Source organism: Rattus rattus, chromosome 9, assembly GCF_011064425.1.
Source record: "Rattus rattus isolate New Zealand chromosome 9, Rrattus_CSIRO_v1, whole genome shotgun sequence".
Lineage (NCBI taxonomy): Eukaryota > Metazoa > Chordata > Mammalia > Rodentia > Muridae > Rattus > Rattus rattus.
In genome coordinates, this window is record NC_046162.1 from 43,096,452 (window position 1) to 43,106,318 (window position 9,867).

The following is a 9,867-nucleotide window of genomic DNA, read 5'->3' on the forward strand; positions in this document are numbered from 1 at the left end:
AGCCTCTAAGTGTTGGTATGAGCTACCACACCCGGATTATGTTCTCTTTCTCTTTTCTTTATATTCGTGTGTCCTGAATGTGTGCACATGTGCGTGTAAGCTAGAAGCCAACATTGGGTTTTCTATCACTGGGTTTTCTATCACTCTCTGCTATTTTTTAGACAGCTTTCACTGAATCATTTTGGCCAGCTTGACTGGCCAGCAAACCCCAGGACCTTCATGTCTCTGCCTGCTTTCCCCAAGCGCTAGCTTTTCATGGATGCTAGAGATGCAAAGTGCTTTACCCACACTGAGCCTTCTCCCCAGCCTCTATGCCCTGCTTTTCTATAATGAAATATCATTTATGTTGGACACAGTGACAGTTTAAGAAAAATGGCTAGTCATAAAATAGAACATTAGCAAAGTAATAAATTCATCCGAATATAACCTCTCAGGATATTTTATGGTGTTGTTCCTGCTTTTTTGTTTATTTCTTCCTTTTCCTCATTCTCTGTCTGAGGCCTCCTTCCAGGGTCTTTCTTCCTTTTCTGTGTGTTTCCTCATCCTCAATGAAGGTTTTTCCTTACCGCTGATGCTATCTGACGTGACTAAGATTCCCTCTGCTGCTATCTGTTGTGTGTAAGCTGTTTCCTACCTTTTAATCTTTTAGCTGGCAGAGAAAACGAACCCTATCAAGATCCCTAGACAGTTAACACTTCTTAGAGATGGGGCCTCTTACAGAGCCCAGGCTGGCCTTGAACTCACAACTCTCCAGCCTCAGCTTCTTGGTGCTAGTGTTACAGTTGAGTGTTACCACATCCAGCCCCAGCCTTCTTGTTAAGAATTGGTAGCTGAAACCGTGGAAATTGAAACCATGGATGAGGGGTACTGTGTGTTCCAGATTGGGGGCCTTTGTTTGTAAGGGACTCACAGCATGGGGTCCTTTAACCTTCCAGTCTTAGGAGCAAATGCTGCTGTCACCACTTTACAAAGATTAGTGAGCCATGACTTGGGATCTGAACCCAGAGACCTCTGCTTCTCTGAGTGCTGTGTGTCTCTGTGTGCGTGTGCATGTGGCAGCTTGCATGTGGGGACAGCCATAGAATGACGCTCTGAGGGAGGCGTGGTGGTTCATGTCTTTAATCCCTGCACTTGGGAGGCAGTGGCAGGTGGAGCTCTGTGAGTTTCAGGCTACCCCGGTCTACATAGTGAGTTCCAGGGCTGTGTAGTGAGACCCTGTCTCAAAACCAAACCAAACCATACCAAACCAAACCAAGCCAAACCAAACCAAACCAAACCATACCAAACCAAACCAAACCAAACCAAACAAAAACGAAAAACGAAAAACCCCAAACCCATACAAGAACTAACAGGAAGGAATCAGGCTCTGACTGAAGGGTGTTGTTGTTCTACAACCAGCACTGGATTGGTGAAGGATGGGGGGAGGGGGTGTCAAAATCAGGGAACCCATGCAATAGCACCCACCTCCTATCCTCAGCTTTAACTGAATCCTATCTGTCTACCTGAGGGCGTAAAGGGGCTCTGGGTTCTGCCCTCCCTAGCCTGGCTTTTCTTTTTTTAATTTTTAAATTTTTTATTAGATTTTTAAAATTTACATTCCAATGTTATCCCCTTTCTCAGTTTCCTGTCCATAAATCCCTATCCCATTTCCCCTCCCCCTTCTTTATGAGGGGGTTCCCTCTCCAACCCCCACCCCTTCCTGCCTTCCAGCCCTGACATTCCCATACACTGGGGGTTCCGGCCTTGGCAGGACTAAGGGCTTCTCCCATTGGTGCCCAACAAGGCCATCCTCTACTACACATGCAGCTGGAGCCATGGGTCTGTCCATGTGTACTCTTTGGTCCTTGAGAGCTCTCGTTGGTTGATATTGTTGTTCTTATGGGGTTGCAAACCCCTTCAGCTCCTTCGATCCTTTCTCTAACTCTTCCATTGGGAACCCCATTCTCAGTTCAATGGCTGTCTGTGAGTATTTGTCATGCTCTGGCAGAGCCTCTCAAGAGACAGCTATGTCAGGCTCCTGTCAGCAAGCACTTCTTGGCATCAGCGATATTGTCTGGGTTTGGTAGCTGTATGTATATGGGCTGGATCCCCAGGTGGGGCAGGCTCTGGATAACCTTTTGTTCAGTCCCTGCTCCACTCTTTGTCCCTGTATTTCTTCCTGTGAATATTTTTGTTCCCCCTTCTAAGAAGGACTGAAGCATCCACACTTTGGTCGTCCTTTTTCTTGAGCTTCATGTGGTCTGTGGATTGTATCTTGGGTAATCTGAGCTTTTGGGCTAATATCCACTTATCAGTGAGTGCAGACCACGTGTATTTTTGTGTGTGTGTGTGTTTGGGCTACCTCACTCAGGATGGTATTTTCTAGTTCCATCCATTTGCCTATGAATTTCATGAAGTCACTGTTTTTCATAGCCGAGTAGTATTCCATTGTGTAGATGTACCACATTTTCTGTATCCATTCCTCTGTTGAAGGACATCGAGTTCTTTCCAGCTACTGGCTATTATAAATAAGGCTGCTATGAACACAGTGGAGCATGTGTGTTTGTTGTATGTTGGAGCATCTTTTGGGTATATGCCCAAGAGAGGTATAGCTGGGTCCTCAGGTAGTGCAATGTCCAATTTTCTGAGGAACCTCCAGACTGATTTCCAGAGTGGTTTCCCTATCCTGTCTTGTATACACCCTACCATCTGAAAAAAAAATTCGAACTGCACACACAAGGGTACCATGGCTGGAAAGAGGGGGCGTGTGCACTGAGCTCCTTCCTGAGGGAAACACACTCAGGTGCTAGCTCTGAGCTAGACTATTTGCCTACTGTGTGTGCACAAGGCCCTCCCCATCACAGAAGCCACCCTTCTTCTCCAATAAAGCTCAAAACCAAAGCCACAACAACAACAACACAGAAAGGAGTCTAGAAGGCGACTTAGTAATAAAATTGCCGGGACACTTGGCCAGGAGGTACCAAGGCTCACCCAAGAGGGATCCAGTGCAACACTGAGCCCCTGTGTATACTGGGGACTTGGAGTCTGGTTCGGGCCTGGAGTCGAGGATCTCATACCCATTGTGTAGCTCCCTTTGGGTGCTGGGTTGACTGAGAACATAAAAGTGCCTGCCCATATCCCTGTGGCAGAGGACAGGTGCCCAGTCTCTCCCTGCCCTCCCCTGTGTGGGGCCAGCTGCTCTCCCCCCTCCCCCCACCACCATGCCAGTGTCAGGTTCCGGGCAGTTCCCTGGGGGAACTTTGATCTGGAAAGAATGAGAGTGACCGATCTGGCTGCTGCCCAAGGCCTAGCCGGTTCACTGAGACCTGGCCTGGGCTGCCCCTGTTACCTTTCCACTCATGGGACACCAAGCCGTTGCCATGGGTTAGGGGACTAGCAGGGCAGCTTTCTTGCTTTCCTAATCTCCCTTGTACTCATTCATTGCTCTCTGCCTCATTCACTCCCTCCCTCCTTCTGTTCTTTTCCTTCATTCACTCATCCAACAAGCACTGGCTGATGGGGATTGGACAAGTGAGGTAGGGTGGTGATTTTAGGGACATCCTATTGTGGAGGCCTACAACCATGTCCCTAACAGACTCACTGCTAGAGAGAAACTCGAGGAGTGGGGAGACAGAATAGTGAGGGTACAGGTTAAGTGGGGGCTCCAGGGCCCTGGGAGATGGACAGCAATTTGTCACACAGCTTGACAGGCGGCAGGGATGCTTCTGTAGGGGGGCTGGCTCAGAGATGGACACAGGCAGTTCCAGTGGGCAGCTGAGAGAGGGCAATTGGGGCTGGCTGGAAAGATCCTTAAATGGCTTCCTAAGGTCCCTGTAGCCAGAAAGAAGCTTGGGCCAGGGGGAGGGATCATCATATGGCTGGTGGGGGAGGTGGCTGACTGTATGGTGGCTCTTCTAGGCTTCCCTGAGGAGGGGTCTGCGTCCTCTAAGACTTTTCTTCCTAATCCTCCACTTCAGTTCCACTGAGCTCCCCAAATGCTTCCAAGCACATCTGCCCTCTAAAAAGGGCTCCTAAGGACCCTGCCAGGCTGAGGCCCAGCCCCCTGATTTGGCCTCCCCACCCCCACTACCCATTCTGACTGACATGGCCTTTTGCTGGGCTGAAAGCAGACACTGGCCGTCCTGCTGGGCCCCTAGGGAAGGCCTGGTGAGCTGGAGTCCTGCAGCCTGGCTCCTCTTGTCTTGGAGGCCACTGAGCCAGGCCCTATAAATAACCCCTCCCCCGGCCCCTTCCTTGGGAAGGGGGAGGGGAGGCAGGCTAATGCAGGGCTAGAGGGACCAGGCTTCCCTGTAGGACATTATGGAGGGGTAGGACAAGGCGGAGGAGAAAATTGGAGTCTAGAGTTTGAGGCTCAGTCTAATCTCAACCGATGACCACTTAGCCCTTGGGACTGAGGGGTCTCTTGGCTAAGGCAAGTCTGGGCTGGCAGGGGGTGTATATTCAGAGATTGTTGGTTTAAGAAGAGGATCGAGTCTCATTTCATCTCTGGGCAGATTTGCAGAAGCTCTGGAGTACAGATATGAGCTGTGGGACCACTTAGGCCAGGCCTATCCTGTCCTAGAGACCCTATCCCCAGTCCTCAGAGGCTCAGGGTGGCTTAGAGCAGGTGCGTGCCCCTCCTGTTTGCTGAGGTCTTAGCTTAAGACTTGCTATCTTTGCACCTCAGATTCCACTCCTAGCTCTCTCTGCTGTTCTCAGGGTGCTGCGGTGAGGGAGAGGCAAAGTCAGTACAGGGACCTCCCCAGGCCAGGGGGGCCAGGGCTTGGGACTGGGACTAGGTGGAGGATCTTGGAAGTGGAAAATGTGATCCCAACGTTACCCAGCCTTATCTGGGCTGGAAGCAGCTGTCTCCACACCCTGCGTAACCCCTTCCTCTGTGTGTGTATGTAGGTGTGTGTGTGTGTGTGTGTGTGTGTGTGTGTGTGTGTGTGTGTATGTGTGTGTGTTGGGTGTGGTGTGTGTGGGGTGACACAATGCTGCAATCCTTACACTTCAGGATGAAATGGGTGTTGTGTTTGTCCTCAGTGTAACCCAGGCCTCAGAAGAAGGATAGGAAATTCCCCCTCCTCTGGGTCAAGAAGTCCAGTGTTGGTCCAGGAGGACAGGGAAGCTCAATTCTTATTCACCCTCTCCCCAAACTAGGTTTTCCTTTAGAATTTGACATACCAAAATCCTTTTAAAGAAGATCTCATAGAACTTAGAAACTGTGCCTTCCAGAGAGACTTCTGGATCTCAGCCAGAAGTAGGATATGTGGTATGTATGTGCAAACTCAGGCTCAACCAATGCTATACACAAGAACGTGTAATTAATATAAACCTATGCATATAAACACACACATATGCACACACACACATATATATACACACATATACATAATCCAAGCACATGGCACTGTAGGCCACATGTGTCCTCACATCTGATATTTATGTACTGCAGATCTACCTACATATGTGTGTATGCCAACCTATCTTGACCACCTATGAACAAATCTCTCTTATGAAGGTGAACACGCTTGTAATCCTGGTACTTTGGAAGGAAAGACCAGGAGTTCAAGGCTTTCTTCAGTTGTGTAGAGCATTTGAGGCCAGCTTGGACTGCATGAGACCCTGTCTCAAAAGAAAAGAAGAAAAAGAAAATAGAAAAGGAACTCTCCCTACAAACATGTATCCTTCCAAACGTACACCCACCACAAATCTGAACAGACACTCGTGCAAACAGTAGACTCAATAATTCCCTAATCTTTCCAGATCACGACACATGCACAGTCAGACACACCCTCAGCATAAGGAATAAAGATGAACATTAAATGTCCTTTAGGAGCTAGAGAGATGGCTTGGCGTTCAAGCACATCCCACTCTCCCCAGAGGTACTGAGTTCAGTTCCCTGCACTCTTGTCAGCTCAGAGCTGCCTGAAACTTCAGCTCCAGGAGATCGATGACCTGTTTAACCTCTGAAGGCACTATACTCAACGGGCGTGCACACGCGCACACACACTTAAAAATTAAAGTTAGAATGCCCATTAGTGTGTGGTAGGGTGTTCCTCAGGAGAGAGAAGGTTTAAGCAGTGTTTGGTGGAAGGGGTGGGGTTTGCTAGGGTGGGAGGATCGTCCCCCAATCTGCTAGAGGTCTGTGGGTTCCAGCCTCAGTCTCCCAGGCTCTGTGTCAGGTAGGTAGAGTGGAGGAGAGAGCAGAGATGCATGAGTCTCTGTCTCTCTCTTGGGTACTGCCCGAGGGCAGTAAGACCTGGAGACGCCAAGATTTTCCCATGCTGACTCCTCCACTACTTGAGTCCAACCACATCTCTACCCCTCCTTATCTCACTCCACTTGGCTCCCGAACCCAGCAGCCTGGCAGGAAAAGATAAATGGAAGCCCCACCTCCCCATCAGTATGGATCGCGTAACAGGTCATGATTTCCAGCGACAGGGGATGGATTTTGGGATTCAGGAGGAGTGGGGGTTGTATATTTGCCAGGGGCGATGGACTCAGTCCTGAAGCTGACTGCTTTCCTGCTTTAGCTGCAGGCCGTGAGGAGTGGGATCGGCTGACGGCTGACTGCATGTACCTCCCAGGTGTGATGCGGGCTTGCCAGGCTGTTAGCTGTTACGTGGGACACAACAGGTCTAGCCTGGCCCATGGCCCTCCAGCCGGAGTCTTCTCTGGCAGTGGGCTTGGAAGAACTCCAGTGAGATACACGGCAGCCTCGGACTCAGCCTGATGTGGGTCTGAATGTGACATGGGGATTGGCTCACGAGCCTCCACAGTTCCCTGGAACACACTTTCTCTGGAACTCATTTTAGTGACGGGTGCCCCTCTATCCCTAAGGCCAGAACTTGGAAAACACTCTTGCTTTTCTGTCCCCTCTCATCCCTCTCTGTCACCCATCCAACAGTCCTGCTGGGTTCCCTCTTCCCAGATAGCCAGTTATCCATTGCTTTTAAAGCACTTGTTTATGGCAGTTGCTACTCCAGGAGTGGACGCAGAGGAAGACCTGTGCTTTTGCCTTGTGAACTGATATCCCGTGTACATAAATATGTGTGCACCCATGCATATGGAGGCTGGGCTGAAGTGCCACCAGGTGGGTGGGCAGAGCCTAGGGGACATAAGAGGAACAACCGCAGGGGATTTGGGCTTTTAGCCAACCTAGAGAGAAGTATTGTTTAGAACCACCTGAATCTGATTGTGCCCTGAGAGGTGGGAGGAAACTTCTCCAATTAGAACAGGGCCCTTCTCAGTTCTACTTGTGTCTTCAAATGTCTTGCCCAACAACTCCGAGCCGTTTCCTGCTCCTCTCCTGGCCTCAGTTTCTCCACATCAGATTCCTGCTTCTCTAACTTTGTGTTTGGGCCTGGCATGGATTTGATTTTGTGAGGGACGAGCAGGCTGAGGGGTCAAGGAGGGGAGCAGGAGGGTAGGTGCCAGAACACTCTGTGGGAGGTCGGCCTCCACTTGCTTGCTCTGACATCAGGGCTGGTGAATGCAGAGGAGTTCAGCTTGATTGGTCTGCCCTCATCTCCCTCACAGCCTGGTACAGGCCAGGAGCTGTGCAGGGGAGGGTGAGAGAGGGGTTTCAAGGAGGGGTTGAGAGGAGCCCAGGGCTGAGAGCAGAACTTACACACACACACACACACACACACACACACACACACACACACACACACACACACACACACACACACACACACACACACACACACACACACCACTCTGTGTTGGAGTCATGGTGAGGGTGGTGTTGGTCCTCTATCCAGGCTCAAGATGCCCATCTCCCTGACTCCTACTCACCTTCTCCACCTTCACCCTACTACCACCCCAGGCTTATCTCTAGGTTATAGGTGGTTTAACTGCTGAGGGACAAGACTGGGGGGTAGGAAGGGGGCGGTTGGAGGATGGTTTGACTCCTGTTCCCTCTAACCTTCCGACCTCCAAGTCCTGCTCCACCCTCCCATGAAAGCATCCCTTAGGTCTTCTCATAATGTCTGAGAAAGGACCAGACAACTTAGCTGAGGTTGGAGAGAGTATGTTTGGGTCCTTGGCAGATCGCTACATCTTTGACCTACTACTCCTTGGGATCTCACCTAGAGATCCAGTTACCCACTTTCTCCTGGACAGTCAGAGAGAAGACTGGACCTCAGATCATTTTGTACTCTCAACAAGCGCACCCCCCCTCCCCAACCCCCACATACTATGCTGCTGCCCAGGAGGCAAACTCAGGAGGTCAGGGACTAACCTGTCTGGGTCCTTCTCAGACATCCTCTGCCTCCCTGGGAAAGGTTGGACTTCTCTGACTCCAGGGCTCAGACCGGTAGGGTGGGCAGCACTATCTGGGACATAAGCCCCCGCAGTGGCCCCTCTCCAGGGCTCTATCAAAGATTCCACCCGGAGAAAGAATGCAAGGAGTGGTTTGGCTCACCCTGTCCAGACGGCTGCTTGGAACATACACACAGACATGCAACATGCACGCCTTTTGGCACTTGACTTTCCCATGAAATAATTGCTGGAAAGCTCCTTGGATTAGGTAACCCAGTGTTCCTTCCTGTCCCTGCTCGGGGGAGGGGATCAGCCCTTAGCATCTGTTAGGCTGACCCAGCTCCTGGGGAAGGAAAGGCCAGTCCAGGAGGGTCTGGGGGCTTCCAGACATCCTTGGAAGCAGAACGCTATGACGAGAACAAGCCCTGTTCCTATGAATCATCTCAATAGGCTTGTCCAGTCTTTGAGACACTTTCCGTAGCCCGGGCTCAGAGAAAGCTAATTAGGAAAACCTTTTTGCACAAAGAATGAAATGGTTTCGTCTTTATTGTAAATGTTTACATCTACCATACTGTTATTCTAAGCAACGGTTGCCTCCATCCTTCCTGCTTTGGTGGTGTTTGGGGTTTCTAGGCTTGGAAGGGGACTCTCTGGAATACAAGGAGTGCTGGAGAAAAAGAGAGGTTTGGAGGCTGGCAGGTGGGTAGAGGTTCTTGGCTGAGCTTGGGAAGGAGGGATGGCAGTGCACGCACACACACACACACACACACACACACACACACACACACAGAGACAGACAGAGACAGAGAGAGAGAGAGAGAGAGAGAGAGAGAGAGAGAGAGAGAGAGAGAGAGAGAGGCCTGGGAGGATGGGAGGGGCATTTTACTATCTGCCTCACTCTTCCTGATATCAGAACTGGTACAAGAAATCCCAGGCAAAAGTGTCCCAGGTGGGGGGCTGACATACAGCTCCTCAGTTTACAGCACCTTTTGCTTTTGCAGAGAAGCCCCTGAGTTAGGCTCCCAGCACACACATGGTGGCTCACAACTATCAGAAACTCCAGTGCTAGAGGATCCTGACATCCTTTTGTGATTTCTGTGGGCACCAGGCACACCTGCTGTGTAAATACAGACAAGCAGGCAAAACACTCATACAACATAAAATCATATATATATATATATATATATATATATATTTATACAAGTCTCACAAATGAGTATCTGCGAACTGGATGGTAACGGTGGCAACTGGAGATGCATACAAAGGTGAGTCAGAGCGGTTATGGTGTGTGTGTGTGTGTGTGTGTGTGTGGTGGGGTTAGGGGGTGGGTGCAGATGCTGAACAGCGGGAGAGTCCCAACCAAAGCGGAATCCAAGTCCTTGCAGGTGAGGACCTAAAGTGAAGGCGTAACTCTCCTGGTTGTTGTTCCTAGAGTAATGTCCTTCCGAGGGTCTTTTTCCCAGATCTTTCCCCGGACTGTACACCACTCCTCTCGGGTCAAGGGGATATAGGACTCCTTACTATCCGAGCGATCTGCATCCCTGCAAAGGAGAGAGGGAGAGCTCTCTACTAGTGCCCCCGGGGCCAGGCATCCCACACCAGCCGGGCCGGTCCCCA